General features: G+C 37.9%; 1 protein-coding gene across 1 annotated transcript in view; it reads right to left on the bottom strand.

Moving 5' to 3' along the window:
- The window catches only part of KDM6A (lysine (K)-specific demethylase 6A), an 82,572-nt gene that overhangs the window by 35,928 nt on the left and 27,154 nt on the right, over positions 1-19,490 (bottom strand). The window contains exon 3 of the mRNA XM_009874232.1: positions 8,144-8,202. The gene's annotated coding sequence lies outside the window, so the exon portion shown is untranslated. The remainder of the gene's footprint in view (positions 1-8,143; positions 8,203-19,490) is intronic.

Below are 19,490 nucleotides of genomic sequence, written 5' to 3'. Positions count from 1 at the left end.
AGTGCACTGTACTATGTAAAACAAAAATGCTATGCAACAACTCTATTTGTGTGTGTGTGTGTGTGTGTATATATATATATGAGCAGAAAAAAAAGTGATTCTAACAGGACTGTTTTGCATCGCAGGCCAACTACATAAAATTAGGGCAGCTGAAATGCAACTAAATAGATTTAAACTCACAGAGGAATTGAGAAAGAAGCTAAGGCTCACTGTGTTAGCTCGCCTGAAATCCAATGACAGGTCGAAACAAAACACCTCCACGTACAGCACTGCTCGTGCAATGACAAAAATCAGAATCGGTCTCACTTAGGGTACATTCAAGCACCCGGGGGCTCATTTCCTGGTGCCCCCAGAGATGAACACTGAGCAGGCAAATGTGAATTCGTAGCCGATGTGGAGCAGCACAGGGACGTCACACCGGAATTAACAACGTTGCCTAAATTCACACAATGTTGAGGCAAATTTGATTTCATTCCTACTCTCCAAGTATACTACTATTTATAAGGACAAAATCTTAGCAGTTGCAATGGAAAATTCGATAAATATGTTTCATAGACTTTTTCATTAACAAAATGCATAAATGGAAATCTTTTAGTCCATTAGGAAAAACATTTCTGCTCTAAAAATTCTTACAGGCTTTCCTCCCATTCTTGATGGCAAAGCAAACCAAAGGCACATAACTTCCTCTAGACATTGCATCAAAATTGTTTGCACCTAAAGCATTATCTGACTTCTTTAAATGGAAATTTACAGCAGACAGGCCTAAAAAATATTACATTTTTATTGTGAACTGAAGCTTCCTCTGTTACAGTCTTTCAGAATTGCTCTCCTTACCTTGTACCCTACTTTTATGCTTACAGAAGGAAAATGAGCAAGTGGAACACAAAAGGGACAAACTTGCAGCAGCTCGGCAGTCTCTCACATCTCATCTAAACCTCCCTACAATAGTATGGGTGGTGATGAATCACACACCTCAGCATCTACACTGAAATCATAACAAACAAATATCTGAGTCTCATAACAGTGTGCTCATCATCATCTACGAGAACACCACTGAAACTGGAAGGCCAAAGACTGGACTGATCACTAAATATTGACACATATTTTAAGCTATGCTTCTGTTATGGCAAAGTATAGATTTCATGACTGTATGTTTCTTGTCCTAACTCCAATACGGTACCCAGTATGTTAGCCACTGGTATATAAAATCCATTGTCTGCATCTTCTTCAAAGACAGTAACCTAAGTTCTGAAAAGGAGGAAACCAATGTTTACGGCCCATATCAAAGGGAAGACAAAAATCAGGAATAAAGACATTGTGGATCGATACTTAATGGGAGATTGTGACCATGCTCATATAAACCTTAGAAACATAACAGTCTTCCCATTTTAGCTAACTTTCTTGGCCAGAAAATAGTATTTCCGCATCTCTCTTTTGTCACGTCTCAGTCACAAAGATCATTGAAATGTGGATTTCTAAAAAAGCTTAAGAGAAACTGCAAGAGACAAAAATATTTCTATAGACTCTTGCTTACTGAACAGGAAATACTATTCATTGCCACGGCTGAGCAATAAACAAAGCCATAAGTATAATAAAAGTCTTTTAAGGACAGTTTGGAGAAGTAGTTTGAATGTATACTGTCATTCATTCAAAAGAACAAGCATGTTGCCTAGCCCAGGCTTTGAGAGAAGCACAGCACTTAAAATCCAGTAAAATCACCAGTGGATACTATGGAAAGACTGTGTGACATTTAGGGCAGAACTTGTTGGTCACAGGCAGCCCCTGTGAGGTTTGTGTAAGGTTTATCTCTGAGCAGACAACACAGCAACATCAGTCACCCTTGTTTAAGCTGCTTTCGGAGTCAGGTTCAACATGAACAGTTACCACAAGATAACGTTATAAACCAAACCGATTCTGCGATGAAGACAAGCCAAAAATGTGCGAGGAGGAAGAAAATTTGTAGGACAAAACATCATTTCTCTAGAAACAACTTACACAGGAAGTAACAGCATGCTCTTTGCCCCATTTTGGAGGGCGCTTGGAAAAAGACATCCAATCCAGTGAAAATAAAAGTCTCGGTGCACTTTTAGCATGATATCTCAAACAGTTTCTAACAGCGACAAAGTCATTACCTAGCTGTGCATTTCATTTGTATTTGATTGCTCCTGAACTGCTGGTTTTGGATGGAAAGGCACAAATGATTTAAAAGCTTAAAAAACTTCAAAGGAACATAGTCAAGGAGCATTGACTGCTCCCATCTACTGCACTGATTTGGCAACGGAGTGGACACTGGTAAATAGTTTGGTGAAAGACTCTCCGCTTAGAAACATTCTTTCGGTTTTCTAATATGTGATGGATTTATTTCTAAGAATTAATCCATATGCACTGAAAACACTAGGGAACTTTTGCGCTAGTGTGCTGCCTGCATCTTAAATTCTGTAGCTTTAGATGCCATAATAAAAACTAAAAGAGAATTCTAAAAGGTAACATAAATTTAAACTTACAATGAAGCATAATTACATCAGTAAATTAAGGGGAAAGTGTAAGAATCCACCAAAGCAGCTTTTCTAACTAAAAATCAGGTATCTTCTCCATTTAAAATATTGGCCTGCACCTTACGTCACTCTAGTGTTGATTCTACATTGATCATACAATTGTAGTTTTGTCCAGGACAACAGTCACCAATAGTAACATACAAAATACTTCCACCATTTCTGTGAAAAAAAGGCATCATCAAAATTTCACAAATAAAATGATATGAAAGGCAGTATTTTCAGCAATTTCTAGCAGTGGTGGGTGCTCATGTCTAATTGGTAACTATAGCCAGATTTTAAATAGTCAGTAGAATTTTTATATGAGAAACCAGTTGAACTCGTAAAAGACATTTTCTTATTAACTCCTATAGGCAGACAAGCAATTCTACACCACAGCTGAATTCATACTGATCTAACTTTGCCTATGGGAAATATTTTAAAAAAAGAGCAACGCACTCAAGATTACAGGACATATCAAGAAAATGGACTACAGTAAAGACTTCACTTTGGGGCTGCCTGTTCCTCAGCACCAAGCCCGGAGCTCCAGATTTAGTCCTTTATTGCATCAACGGCAAAACATGTGCATCGATAACATCCACTTCAGCTGCAAGCACTCAGTAACATCTGATGCAGATGGCATCGGGGCCTGGCCCAGGTTGGTACGATGCAGAAGGAAGCAGACGGACACGAGAGCTGAGCAGTAGAAGCACGTGTGGCAGTAGTAAAGGGAAATGAGAGAAGATGGCCCAGTGTCAGGACCTGCAGCCCTTCCTGGCCCATCTCTTTGCCTGAGCTGGGCCTTCTGCATCCAGCAGGAGTCACCTGATCCTTGTACAGATCTTTGCTCTGAAACATCTCTAATCCCATTTCTGTCCTCAGCCCAAGCCTATATTCAGAAAAATATGGGTCTGGAGGATCCAAGGCACCCAAGCTACTCAGATGTTTTTACTCTACGGTCTGACCGAAACCAGAAGAGCGGATATAGCCTAATAGCTTGATGATCTGTCACATTTGGCTTCAGAGGCCAAGCGCTTCCTTCAGAGGTGACAGCACACAGCCTTCCTCAAGTCGGCTGTTAGTCCCTACCACTAATTAACTGGCCTTCATGTACAGACAGAGCTTTTCATTTTAATCCTTCAGCAGACTAAACAGACATTAGTTCAAAGGACAGATCATTGAATGGAGGGCTGGGAGCTCTCCTACTGCAGAAATAAAATTGTCTAAATCCAGCAAGAGATTACTTTTGGTTTGCTCCCTGAAGACACTGACAACTGCCTGGTAAGAAACAACTTTGGTTGAGTCTATGAGAATTTATCTGGGTACGAGTTTTCTCCAAGAATGAGGGCATTTCCACTAACAGGCAGGAAAGGCTATTAAACACTCAACAAATGGGAAAGCAAGACTGGAAAACAGATGCTATGGAGAATGAAGAGCACCACTGGCCTTGCATTTTACACAGTCCTGCTAAAATAATTCAGGAAAAATAAAAATGACATAAATCTATCATCTCTAAATCAAGACTTCCAAAATCAATACTGCAGCTATCTTTCCACCCACTCATCTATACAACAATGCCTACCATTACGAAAACGAAGAAACCAGCTGAATGATAATTAATAGAAGATGATATTAAACATTTAGTGAACTCTCATAAGATTTTATTGGAAGGTTTTATTTGGATAGACTGTGAATAAAATCAGCTTTGAACTAGGCATAGCCTCACTAGTGAAAATGATAAGAGGTTATGATGGACAATTTTCTATCTGAAACTCATAATCATAATTTGAACATTAACAAAATGTATGTATACAGCAGCAGTTAGGACATCACAACCTCATTAAATACTTTAACGGTTTTCAGATACAAGTGCTCAGTCCACGGCGCTATAACAGTTGAATAGTGAAATATTTTGAGCAGCAATCTCTAAACATTTCTCTAGAACAGTAGTTGAGAGTTTGTTTCCAGCACATTTCCATCAATCCAATAAGTGGTTTGATATACAATCACAGGAAGAGAGGATAACAGAGAAAGTTAATTGCCACTTTGTTAATTGTTAGTTACTATTAGAATGTGTAGTCTACATATACATTCCCATTTCATGTACCCCAAAAATACATCTGTAGACCCAGTCACTTAAAACTTGAGAAATACTTGAAATACTTGACAAAGCAGTGTCTGCACTGTGTATGCTTAATTTCTGTCCTCCTGAAAGATAACTACAACCACCAGACCAGCTGAAGGGACTCTGACAGAAGAGGGAAAGAAGCATAAACACAGATATGCACCTTGAGGGTCACAAGCTCCTGGTAAGCACACTGCTTTTGTACTCTCAGACAACATCCCTCCCGAACTTTCTATCGCAGGTTTTTCCGAAGCAGGAACTCCACAGACTATCAGCTCTCAGTGCAATGTCGCTGCCAGCTGGGTGAATCTCAGAGCCTTTCATGCAAACCCCAACCATGGGGCTATTCCATGGGACGCTGAGAACACCGCAGGCTGGCCTTGCAGCACCACAGCTGGTACACTGGGATCCCAAAGAGGGTGTAAAAGCCGGTTTGAGGACATGATTGCAGAGCTTGGACTCCATCTTTTCATCTTGGTGAGGCTCAGTGTAAATCAGCAGAGGAGTCATGCCCAGAATCCTCACTGAAGTAAAAGAAAAGATTTGGCATCCAAGTCAATACACTTGGATGTAGCTATTGCACAGAAATGAAGGGTAGCCTTTGATTAACTACTGAAATTCCTAAGTGTGCAGTCTAGAACTCAACTAAGAAGGATACAAAATTATTCAAGCTACATGAATATCTCAGCTCTCTCTATTCTCTGCTGGTGTTCTACCCTAGTTGAGACACAGGGTAAATCAGCTAACCACTTTACTTACTGCTTGATGATAAATGGCATAAAAGAACAGAGTACGAAATTTAAGATCTGCAAGATCTATTTTACTATACCTGATTCAATTTATGGAGCTAATACCTTAATGCATATCTTACTATAATAACTGCTTGAAATAGCTTTGGTCTGATCACACTATTACAACAGTTGTATAAAGGTTGAGAACTTACTGTTTTCCTATGAATAGTCAAACAAAATGATGTATCAGCTAAGACTCGTACTTAAGATAATGCTTTAGTTTACAGAGAAGCGTACAGTATTGAATTACAGTGAATCACCTATGTGTCTTGGAGCCAATCCAACACTTCTTTTTATGAAAGCTGGAAAGCTTGAAAAATAATGTAAAAATATGGAAAAGAATTCTAAAACTGACCTTATTCTCATTTGCTTTTTTATTATCCCTGTTTATATGAGATATGAAAAAATCTCAACCACTGCCCTGTCTCTTCTTTTTAAGAGGCCTATGTATACGCCTCATTAAAATCTATGAATATCTAAAGTGGCATGGATAAAACAAAATGTTTGTGACTGAGGCATGATAGCTTAAACTACCTTAAACTGTCTAGAGGTCTCCTCCAACTGCCTGAAATACACAGATTTGTATACTCTATGAACACAGAATAAATAGCTGCAGCAGGAAATAAGTCTGACCAGCATTTCACTCTGAAAGAAGCGGGATTCTCCTTGCCATCTGCAAGAGAGTCCTGTGAGGGATTAAGATCTAAAAAGAAGAACATATATTCTGTAAATTACTTGCTATTACCTCCAAGTTTATTACCATTTTGTTATAGATGAACACCCACAACTAGATCTCCCACTCCCCTCAACCCCAAGAAAACATACTAAAGGAGGGATGGGGGGTGAGGTGGGCAAGCACTCAAAGGCATTAAAAAAAGCAAACAAACACACAAAGGTGTGGTTTTTTCTGCGTTAAGATTTTCTTCCTCTGAAGATTCTACCCAGTACTCTAATGTTACTCAACCTCCTTAGTTCCACACTATTCATAACTCTGTGGTATGAATGAAATGGCTAATATGATTATTCTACACAACCTTAACATAAAATTTTATGTGCAGTTAAGACATTTTAAGTTAAGGCATCAATTTATACTCCTGTTCTCAACAAGCTTACTTAAAAGCATAGGAAAAAAAACCAAATTAATTCACAGCTCTACTTTATTAATACTTAAGGCCTCACAATTACCTGATTTTGCTGCTCCATCCAGTGGAAAGTGCCAAACAGCATGATCCACTGATGGCAAAAGTCTCTGTTGAACAGGTGGTCTTTCAAAAAAATTAACTACTTTAAATCCAGCTACTTATTTAAGTTTACATTAGTTTTCTACCAGTGCAAACTGTAACACGATACCCTTTGTAAGAACTGGTGCACAAAATACTCTTGAATGTTAAATGATGAAGGCAAACCTGCATAAGAATGAGAACGTTCTGAAACTTGGCAAAATTCAACGAAGATTTATCACAATTTTAAAATAGTGAATTCTCGGGTTTTCTGAAAACTTTTCTTCTCTTATTAATTAGAATACGATATAATTGAATGCTAGGTACAATGCATGACATTCATTTCACCACTATCAATAAAGCAAGAAATAAACTTTAAGATAAACTGAAAATAAATAATCCAGGTCCTGAGCTCATGATTTAACTGAGTTATCTTGATTTGAATAATAAAAGCTTATTTACATTATCCCCAGGAAAGCACACTTTACTGCTGGGGGAAGGGAAATCACAGAATGCGTTGGGTTGGAAGGGACCTTTAAAGGTCATCTAGCCCAAACCCCTGCAGTGAGCTCTTTAATGTTCCAAACCATCGGTCAGTAGTCACTTACTGCCTCCTTAAACAGCACTCATGCTTGGTCCAGTAGATAAAATTTTTAGTAATCAATCAAGCAGTAAAGTCACACTTATTAACAGTTTCCTGAATGTACTGAATATAAAAAGGCACTGACCTACCACACCTTTCCGACTTTTTTTCCGATGACATTAACTGTATCTTTGCACGAAAAACCCCAATGCAAGTTTGAGAACCTTTCAATAGAACCAAAGTGACCGAGTCTTTTCCATTCATCGTTCTTCTGTCGTCACCCATTGAGCAGAAACAGAACTTTAACTGAAAATCAACCCCCGCACCTATATCCAACAGCAGCCTCTTTCAGTCCTCAAAGGCCTGCCAGAATGTACAACCCTTTCCAATCCTGAGTTTTTACATCAGTTTGAAACATTGCAATTCAAGTCTGAGTGTACTGCTTCTCACACCAAAGACTTTTACACTTTGCATCTATGTAAAAGTTACTGAATACTGAGGCTAAATGAAAACAAGCTCACTTTGCCACTTCTTTTCCAGGAAAAATGTAAAGTTTTCTGTCAATGGGCTTTCAAACAAACACAGGCTACAGACTATCAGTAACAATTCACAAAAATCTGTCGAGTCATACCCTGCTCCATCCTCCCCTCCTCCCCCAATCACACTGCGGGGAGCTAAAATTCTTCTCATTTAAGTGATTTCCTTTTCAGGCAGCTGCTGTGGTTGCCACAGGTATGTTACAGTACGTCAGATACATGACGCAAGACAGGCTGTCTTCAAAAAAAATAAAAAAATAAAAAAAATTAAGCTATCCTACACTCATACTAAACTTGAAATATTTACCTACATTAAACACCACACAATACTGATACTGTTAGTTTATTCCAACTTACCATTGAAAGGCATTGTAATGGAAGTAGACCAAACCAAGGCCATATAAAAAGGCAGCATTCTGTAAAAGAAAAGGAAACAATGTTTAAAACCCAGATAAGACAACCATATGCTGTAAGATCAAATTTCCAGTATTTTATTCACCCTTTGACATTCTATTTCCATTGTAAGACAAGCATAATTAAATTTCACCTTGAAAAGGAAGAACCAAAAAGAAATGCAAAGACAGACTGATATTAAGGGAAAAAATCCCACAAGTGATTGTCCACAAAATATTTTTGGAGGAAGAGTAACAACAATAATATTCCAGTCACTTTACATCAGAGAAACTGACATACTTTGTTCTACTTGTATAAGAGCAGGGAAAGAAATGACAGAGGAGAGGTTTTTGGCAATGTAATAAAATGTGGTTTATGACCCAATACCATTTCACAGTCATAATAATATATACTTACACAAAAGTAAAAAAAGCTACACACTCTAATTTCAGTGTTAGATATAGAATATTAATTATATGAATCTGGAAATATGTTTAAGGAAATTTCACTTTTCTGAATACCAAAGACACAGACCATCGGCTTCAAACCTAAATCAATCACATTCTTCATTGTTCATCAAATCTCTATTTTCTACTTCCCTACCTTTTGAAATGAGGAAAAAAAGGCCAAAAAAAACCCCAACAAAATACCCTCTAAAATAAAAGAACCATTCTCCTCTGGAAACCCATTCTCCTCTATTTTCTTCTCACAGTAAAATATTATTTGTTTCTAAAGTGACATTATTAAGAAGGTTTAATGCATGTTTAACTATCCAATTCTATAAATAATTACTACATATTTTCTAAATAAAAAAACCTAATTTTTTTTTCCTTTTTAGAAGTTACGCCACAGCATAGTTGCTTTCTATTTAGCAGAGCTATTCTATTATTTATAGGAGACAATATGTAGATGCTGCACACAACATTATTTTAAGGCTTTTCTTGTATATAATTCTAGTTTTGAGAGACCAAGAGTACATCCAAAGGAATAAAAAGCTCTGACACATGGACAAGAGACAGAATTTCCATTGTCAATGACTGTAGTTCAAGACTACCCCCATTCCACCTGCACACACTTCTTCAACAAGCCGAATTTCTACAGAATTCCACAAAGGTAATCCTAGTTATACCTTAAACTAAATCCAAATACAACTGGTTTAACCAAAATTCTCCTAGAAAACAACTGGTAACCAGAACACAATTCCAAGAGTAGACTTCATGAGAAACAGGGCCCAATGTTATGATTTCATTAAACCTCATTTGCATCTTCTAAATGCAAATTAAAACCAGGGGAAATGCCAAAGATCCTTTTATGAATACAGCTGGAACATAGCGCCAGCAATGGACAGCTTCCAAGAAACTGCTGTTGAATGACCAGATACTATGGCAATCAGAGCACTGGAAGATGTTAACTGAGGGAGTGGAGAGGGAAATACATAAACATTAAAAGATGACACTTCAATACTATCATAAAACTATGTTCCTGTTTAACCGAACAAAAACACAATATGGTCATAGTAAAGATAAAAAATCTTTAATTCCCTACCCCATATATTTCCTGCTTTCCAAGCGTGCTCTGGCAACAAGAGACTAGGGAAGAAGGGAAGCTCAAAAACTGATCATACATAAGGCCTTGATTCAAAAGTCATCTTAAATGAAGAAGTGAGAAAGAAAGATTTTCATGTGTGCAGTGTGGAAGGGTACAAAATACAGTGCACGCCCAATAACCTTTGCTGAGTTCGGGTCAGGCTCATTTGTACAACACAAGTTAACAAAACTGTTCAGTGTTAAATCAGAGATCCACCAGCTGCAGCATATGCTTGATCATTGTAAAGATTGAGAATAATAGTAAAAAAAAAAGTGCTTCATCACCACACTGCAAAATTCAAGAAAAAATATGCCAGACAACTAAAACCTCTTCAATCTTCAAAGCATTTAATTTCCTCTTCTGAAACCTGTGAGAGTTCACACTCAAAACAAGTTACAGATTCGGAAGATTAATGTAGCTGATACTTTGATCTTAAGGGTTAATAATAATCAACTTTCAAGGCACCAGAGAACCAAAATGCAGATGATTTGTCCAAATGTAATTAATATAGCAAGTCTGCATTATGGTTTCAGGTTGTCCCTACTTCAGTTAAATATGATTCAACCGCTACTGCTCTGTCCTTCATTCCGTGACTAGTTTTCCGATTTTCCTCTCATTGTTATTTGGCCTTAATAAACCATTTGAGAGTGACCTTAAAAATGTGTTAAGCTGCCACTCTCTTCTCAACAAAAAAACTGTGCAATACTTCAAATGTAAAAGTGCAGATTCTGAAATGTCACTATGGACTATATTTATCTGTTACTTTTACTTTTATTTGGATAAAGTTTATCACAAAAAAATATGCATCCCATATTTTCCAGCAAAGATTACTTTTCTCATTTAATTTACCATTCAGAATCCTGCTATAAACAGCTGGTGACACAGAACAAAAGCCCACTGTTTTCCCTCCAAACAATTTTTAAGAAAGAAGTATAAATCAAAATTATCTTACTACAATTCTTTCCTTGAATTTCTTAATAACCCTCACAATTTCTGAAGGTCTCATGCTAACAAAACTCATTCTTTGGTTACTACCTTCTAATGTAATTTTTATGTTATCATATCTCTCTTTTTTTCACGATATGCAGTAAATTGGAAAAAGGCGCAAACAGAAACAGACTGTACTTCAAATTTGAAGTTGAGTGCCTGGATTTTTTCACTCTAGAGCCTTGCTGTTAAAAAGCAGACAAGCCAGAAATGCTATTTGCAAGCTAACGTCACTTATCTTTACTACAAAGTATGACAAAATATTAAAATATTTTAGAACAACCACTAGATGGCTCAAATACTTCTTTCCATTTTACATGCTTATGCAATTTAAGAATGTTGTCAAGTTTACATTTTGTATTCTGCTACTTACAGGCACTGCTCAATGCTGAGCAACATTTCAACTGTATTTTACAAAATGTGTAAGTCACAGTATTGTATTGATGGGTAACTAAAAGGCAAAAATTTTTATGTATGTACCTTTCTATGTAACTGTCGCAAACAATCATGCTGAAGACTTTTTGGTCTTGTTCATTTTAAGCGATCAAGTGGGGAAAAAAAAATAGCCAGTGAGGACAACACCATCCAACTCCCAGACCTTCTGTCCTAATCCAGTTAACTGGTTTATAGTCTCTTTGAAGCAGCAGATGGAAACAGATCCCCAACATTTCACATGCTCTGTTCTCCAGCCATTTCAGGCCAAGTTCACAACAAAACCTTTTCCTCCGTCTTCAAGCATGCAGCCACTGCTTCTGATGGAAAGACACAGACTAGACCATCACAGCTACACTTCAGCTGTAGAAACAGGGTCAGAAAAATGCATACGTCCTGTGTAACAAGGGGCCACGCTCACTGAGACTTACAGACAGTCTTCTTAGACTGACTCTAGAAATGTACAGCTTACCACATTGGGGTCCAGATAATTTTCACCAGTAACATGCTTATCTCCCACAAGCAGTTGGGGACCTTGGTATTGACTCCAAATTTGTGTTTTGTAAACATGGGTATACATGACGAAGTTACGCTTGCAAATGAGTATCTGTCCGGCAGGCACTTGCAGATAGCTGGAGAACAGAAGATGCTCAAGAGTCAAAGCAAACTCAGGACAGCATCCACCTGGGACCTTGCAACTTAAAAATTAAAAGGAATAGTTCTTGCCAGGGTTTCGTAGCCTTGCTGATTCAGAAACATTCCCTAACATTGCCCCTCGTTTTTGCTGATACAATCATTTGTAGAGTACTACAGACAACTGGGTGCCAGAACTGATTCGAGTTATTAATATCCAGATAAAAAAAGGATTATTTTAACTGGATCAGTTTCCCAGCCAAGTTCACTGTGTACCTCGCCCATAAACAACTGCATTAGCACAAGTGAGAGACTGGAATGTAAGCAAAAGTAAAAGCTCATTAAGCCTATGCTGCTACCAACAACGTGCATATGAAGCCTACAACCACTTCTCAAACTGAGTGAAATCCTAGACAAAAGATTAAAACAGGTAACCTAAGTTAAAAAAAAAAAGAAAAAGAAAGCAAGACTTTATTACCTCCTAAGCCACATATAAATGTTTGACATGAGAGAAATTAACTTATATGGGTCAGTAAATGATGGATAAAAATGTGAAATAACATTGCAGCCTGCCTGTCAGCCTTCTCCATGCAGGTCCTTAACCAGCGAGATTAATAAGCAAATACACTATTTCTTATTTATGACTCTAAGGGACAGGGCCAGACGTGGGTAAAATAATCCCTTTATTTCGTTAAAAAGTTGATCAATGTTTAGACAGAAATCAGAGTGTATCCCACCATACTATGAAATAATGAAAACAAAACAGGAGGCAAAGCCTCCATGCAATTGGCTGGTGGAGGTCTGAAGGAGACCTACGGAAAAAAGATGAAATTCAGTACCCTTGTGAGACCAGCAACTGTTTTTCATTTGCTTACTACCGCCAGGCATCAAAATTCTTTGAAGACATATTAAAATTGCTTCCAGCAGGACTCTGAACACCTCTTCCACAGCTGCCCAAGTTATAGCAGAACCTAGAGCCTGGCCCATGTCAAACCAGGCTGCAGCAGACACATGTGGGCAGGGGGCCACTGCTCTTCACAAAACCTAGCCTGGAAAAAGTTTTACAATTTATGTCACATCCTGTGGTCACGGGGTCTCTCAGCCACCTGTCTGAGGCAAAAGAACAGTGTGTTCAAACGTGTGAATTTGTTTGTTTCTTTACTGAAAAAAAAAAGAAGAAAGATGAAGTTTTGACACTTTGGTGTCTAATACTTCCTCCTGACACTACTCAATATATAATAACAGTTCCCTGGAGAATGTGTACCACATAAAAAATCCCACTCAGGCTCTTGTGTATAAACAGCTATATGCCTTTGGGAGCTGATAAGCTCAAGCAGTTCCAGTCAGAAAGATGGTAAGTGTTCAGGAGAAAGAGGGGAGGATTCGAACAAAATTTGTTTAGATTTATACAAACGGAAAAGGAACTGTCTATCTATATGTTCTACATACTCCCAACATTTGCGAAAATATTAAGTTGCCTGTGAGGGGTGTATTACAAATTAATATTGTTAGGTTTGGCTTCTTCAGGGTATTCAGGAAGTTTTATATATTACCTGAAAAATCATTCGATTTATATAGGATCTGTAAAATACAGCTATATATAACACACTTGCATGACCCTACTTCTTGAGCAATAATCACAATAGTAGAAAAATTGTTACTGGGTGTGTGCCTGTATCCCAGCAGCTGTGTGAAAGCAATTAATATATAAAAGTCATCATTTTTGTGACAAGTACATTCTGGCACATGTAATAGATTAATTAATGTAACAACTTGGTAAATAACTACAAAGTAGTTTCTTCTTGTTTTTAGAAGTTAATCTTTTCAGAAAAAGTAAGTATTGCCAAAATACACCTACAACTGGTAGAATAAAAACAGCTAATATGTCATCTTTCTCAGTTTATAAAAAATACTTCCCTCTTCTTTCCTTTCACAGAAAAGTTATTAAAAAGGTGAAGCCACAAAACAAAACAAAACAAATAAAAGTCAACCAAACAGAAAACCCACACCACCCACAATGTAAAAAAAAAAAAAAAAAAGAAAACCTTTTTCTTTTCCTTCTCTTGTAAGTGGCACCTATGTTTGTAATTACTACACTCTCCTCCTCATCCTGCTTCCTTTTCATCTTTTTAGGAAAGATAGCACATTTGTTCGCAGCCTTTGCAACTCCGCACAAGCGCTGCAGTTCCCTATTCCCTGCAGCTCTCCTCCGACTGACGCTGCTCTTCCAACTGCAGATGCTGTTGCCCCACCGCATTCACTCACAGACCAACAGACATACGGCAAAACCTGCTTAAACAAGCTCAAGAGGGAACCCAGTTCCACCACTGCCCATCAAGCAGCTTTCCAGTACCATCAGTAAAATGCTTTTTGTCAGACAGGGAAAGGACTGCGTACCATCAAGACAAGCCTACTAGTGAAATATCAAAAGCCACATACTGTAACTACTTCAAGGTACATTAATAAACCCCTTGAATAATACACTGGGCCACAGTCACTTTGTAGGGAGGCGCTTTCATATGAAAGACAAAATAATAAAGCAACAGTAAATAACTCAAAAGCTCTTCATTAATGATGCATATATAAGCAGTTTTGTAAAATGGGTATTCCTTTATCTATATGAAAATGTAGGTCCTTGGCAAAATGGAATACTCATCAACTAGTGGATCTCCTCAAATCTGTTGTAAGAACAAATAACAAAGCAAAACTCTGAAGAGTAATTGTTGCTATGTGTATCCAACTTATGTGCTTTCTGCTGAAGATTAAAAAATTTCATTTGCTGTAAACATCCTTATTTTCCACTTGTTACAAAATTTTCAATAATTCAAGAATTTTAACAGAAAATATTTTTTCTGAAACAAATCAAGTGAGCGAAACTATTTTGCAACATAAAGATTGCATTCACCTTGGAAGCTATATAATAGAGATGATTCATCAAACCAAATTTAACACTCTCCCTACATAAACCCTGAACACAGTTAACAAGCACCAAGTTTTTCTTATTCTGTATGATACCTGATTTTAAAAAACAAAAAACCAAAAAAACAAAAAAACCAACAAGAAGTACCTCCTGACCCCAAATAGCTGTATTTCAGATTGGAGGCTTTGTAACTAAACCAATTTGCCCAAGGGTTGCACTAAAAAATGGAAATTACCTCTCTGGAGATCCTTTAGCCTACCTCTCTGCTCAGGGAATGGTCTCAGTACGATACTGCCAGTGTCCAGTTGGGTTTTGACTGCTTACAAGGATAGAGGCTCTGTAAACTTTCTTGGCAACCTCTTTCAGTGTTCAATCACCTTCTCAATCAAAAATAAATAAAAATATAAATTCCTGTGTTTCAGTGGAATTTTTAGTTTTCAATGTGTGCCTGCTGTCTTTCCTTTTTTCACTAGGCACCGTCTTCACTATCCTTGCTTCTATCTCTTGTATGCTTCTATTTTATGCCCGAGTTTTGTTATGAGCATCTTGTTCATCCATGCAGGGCTGCTTTCCTTTTCATCTAACTTCCTGCAAGTCAGGATGGACTGTTCTTGAGGTCCAAGAAAGTTATTCTTGAAAATTAACAAGCTCTCATAGACCCCTCTTCTCTCCAGGCCCACGTCCATAGGATTCTTCCAAGTTGATCCCTGAGCAGACCAAGGTCTCCTCTGCGAAGTCCAGTTTTGTTTCTAGTATTTGCCCTGTTACTTTGTCTCAGGATCCTGGACTTCATCATTTCACAGTCCCTGCCACAAATGTTGCCCTCAACCTTCACTCTCACAACCAGTTCTTCCACTTTTGCAAGCTTAAGATGAGCAGACTTTCTCACCTTCTTGGCTCAATTGTGTCAGGAACCTGTAACCAATATACTTCAGAAACATCCTGGACTGTTTGTACACTGTTGCATTGCCCTGCCAGCAAATATCAGGATGGCTAACCCTACTATTAGGACCAGTGTCCACAAAAGCAATGCTGCTTCTGGTTGTTGGAAGCAAGCTTCACCTACTACTTCTCTGACCAGGTGGTGTGTAGCAGATAATCCCCACAACATCACCCACATTGGTCATCTACTAAATCCTGACCCATAATCTCTCAGCTGGCTTCTCAACTGTCCAAGAGCAGGGCTCTATGCATTCTAGCTGCTCTTCCACAAATGCTTCTCCCTCTCCTCACCTTCCTCACCTGTCCTTCCTAAACAGCCTGTGTCCACCCACAGCAGCTCTACAGTTGCCCGAGCTACTGCGCTGCACCTCTGTGATCCCAGTGAGATGCCAGCTCTGCAACTGCGTGTGGACCTCCAACTTCTCCCGTTTCCCCCCTGCCACATCCACTTGTGTACAAGCACTTCAGAGAGGCACGCATTTCTGCTATGTCCAAAAAAAGATAAAGAGATTCCCCCACACTGCTGTCATGGAGGCACTTTCTTATCTTGTCCATGCCCTTCAGGTAGAGCCCCAGTATCGATTAGTATCAGCAAATTAAACATAGAGTAGCCTCATTCTCAGTCTCTGTTTTTCTTTGGCAACTACTGTATTTACTTTGTACCTATTAAAGGAGTCAGCCTTTCTCTTCTCCCAGCTAGATAGAAAAAAAATTATTACATTTCCTCACAAATGTTTTCGAAGTACAGAAATTGATGTCTGTTCATGTACACACACAAACATTAATGAAACATCTTTTTTGATAGATGACATTTAGACAGCTCATTGAAACATTTTATTCCCTTTTATATGACAAATGATCAGCGCTATTTATACCCATCATCTTCAAAATATTTTACAAAACAGAACTACTAGTAGGGAATTCCACATTCTTGATTCACCATTTTTCCAACTCTTTCCAGCAAAGATAGGAATCCCACTGAGTTTACAAGTAGCCCCATTATTTCGCTGTCAGTTTCTCACTGCTGGAGAATCACTATGTTGGAAAAAAGCCTGAATATCATTAATTATACAGCTGCTTTACCTGAGACACTCCACATAAAATGGAAGTGGGCAAGCCGAATATATTAAGGTACAAATGACTACAGAGTGATTCAAATATACACAAGCATACCAGTAAATCAAAGGAAAACTACCACAAAAATTAAGTAATAAAACTGTCTGTGATTCTTCCCTTGAATCTTAAGCCACGTTGTGCTGGGCAGCAGCTATATACCAAGTTGAATGTGAAATTCTCCTTAACAGAAAATTTTAAGTTGAATTTTTATCCAAGTTCTCTAAGAATGCAACACATCTTAAAAGACGAAAAACTTGAGGAACACCACTGAAAATATCTGCTGGATAGAGAAAAATGCCCCCAAACCAAGACCTACTTTCAGAGAGCAGATAAAAGTTTAATTACTTTCCCCTCTTTGGGAAGAGACACTTAGCCCATTAGCACAGATTTAAGTCAAGCATATGCTTTTACTGCTCAGAGATGTCATAGGAAACAAGATGTCATTCAGGATGCTCCACTAGGAAAACGAGAGGAATTCCAGTCCACGTGTGCTTACAAAGAGAAGTGGGAGAAGGAAGGACAGGAGGTGTGAAAGAACAGACACCAGCCCATCATTACCCAGGCTTCATTAGCTCTAGCATAAAACCAATTTGTTCTGTAAACTACAAACCAAACAAAATACCACACTTGGCACAAAATTCAGAGTATCAGCTTTAAGAAAAAAAAACCTCACTGTTTGCTTCAGTTTTGACTTGATTTTTACATTAGTCAATAACATCTGGAAATGGAAAGTGTTACTGGTTAGCATATGTAGAGGTCTACATAATATATTGTTATAAATATATTTAATATTAAAATAAGAATGGTTAATTTTTTTAAGGCTTAACGGTTTTAAATATCAAAATGCAAGATCATTGATTAATGGTTGCTAGTTAGATATCAATCAATTATTACCGAAAATGATTTTCCAATTAAGACTGCAGTTGCTTTGGTAGTAATCACTACTAACTGGTGATTTGCTGTTTTATTCGTTGGAATGTACAAATACTTAAAAAAGGATACAACAGTCAAGGCAGCAGGCCCACATGACAGGCAGCTGGGGGAGCAGACAAGATGGCCAGAAGCCAAAAGCAAAGCAAAGCAGCTGGGCAGCCCACCAACCATCCCCACAGAATCTTTCCATTCCATCAAACCATCATTCCCTAACAGAAGACCGTATATAAGTAATTTTTCAGCCCACTCTGTGAATATATATATTAGGGAGTTTAAAAGCCCTCAATTTCTAAAGGCAAAACAAAGAAAAAAAAATACAGCCAAGCCAAATGATAGGACACTTCTTTCACCCTCCACAATCTCTTCTATGCTAATTCCGTGCTGTTCTACTTAGCCCTTTCTTCATCTACTCCAGAGCTCAGCTAATCCCTCTTCTTACCATTACATCACTGCTGCCGTACCTGATGATACTTAATTACTTCTGTCAATGGCTTAACTTCTGAAAAATCAGATCTGAAAAACTGTAAACGGAAATGTCACAACTCTCCTGAATTGGGAACCTGAACATTTTTAAATCCACTTGTCTCTTCTCAGTTCTGACTATTAACTTATCCTAAAAGGAAAAAGTTTTTAGAAACCTCTCAAAGTTGGCAGTTTTAAAAGCTTTTCCTCTGGGGCAGTTTATTCCTAAACTCCATTGCTTATGCAGTTTAGGTGATAGCCTGAAGGAAGAGGGAAGAGAGGACAGAAGATGGCCAATTACCCAATGCCACAGTACGGGGATTTTCTCCTCCTCTGTTAATTTGACATCGTTTTGCAAGACTCTAGGGAGCTCTTATTTAAAGATACCTTCCTAAGTCGAGTTTCACAAATTAATTTCGCATTATAATTGCTGCTTCTTGGTGTGAGTGGATACCCTCTTACTCTTATACAAAAAGTCAGCAGAATCCCGTTCTACCCCGTATAGATGGCACATGTTGATTCACCCTCCTTCCTTGTCTGTCTCTGCCAACGTTCTTGGATATGCTTTTATCATTGACCTGAAATTTCATTCTGCTGTTCTGCATTGGAGAAGAGGATGACTAGATTCTAGCAAAATGCCAAGTTGAACTATATTTACCTTTTAAATAAGAGCATGCTTTCCAGTATAAGCTTCTATATTGTTCTTCATTAAACTAAACATTGTTTCAGCTTCTAACATTTTCTTCATACTCTCTACTCTTCCTGACACTCGGGTCTGTTTCCTGAACACCATCAGCTAGGCATACATAAGTCGGTGGATACAAATAGCTTCAAATACACTAATTTAAAAATCTCAACATACCATATTAAATTCTACCTGCTATCTTAACTCTCCATAAACTTTTTTGTACTTCTAAATTTCTACCATTCAACATACAAAATTTATCTTCTATTTTAGAATATCAATATTCACCTTCACTTCCAATCACTACAATCATTAAAAATATTTAATACCAATTCCACATTTGTAACTCTTCCATATGACACCATCTAATGTACATCAATTTAGATCTGTTTTCCTAGATCAAATATGTTCCCCTTCCCCACACACACAATTAACAATTTTCTATTAGGACTGCTTAAACTCCTATCCTGTATGCTACTTTCCATCTTTGCTGAATGTGTGAAGCCTCTTCACTCTAATGTCAATCTCACTACCCTTCTTACTTAAAGTAACATTTTCAAAAAACACTTTAGCGCTTCCTTACACATTGTCCAGTTATCTATTGCAAGGGAACT

The sequence above is a fragment of the Apaloderma vittatum genome, unplaced genomic scaffold (assembly GCF_000703405.1).
Source record: "Apaloderma vittatum isolate BGI_N311 unplaced genomic scaffold, ASM70340v1 scaffold3328, whole genome shotgun sequence".
NCBI lineage: Eukaryota > Metazoa > Chordata > Aves > Trogoniformes > Trogonidae > Apaloderma > Apaloderma vittatum.
The sequence above is the reverse complement of the archived record's forward strand: the minus strand, read 5'-3'. Positions and strand labels throughout refer to the sequence as shown.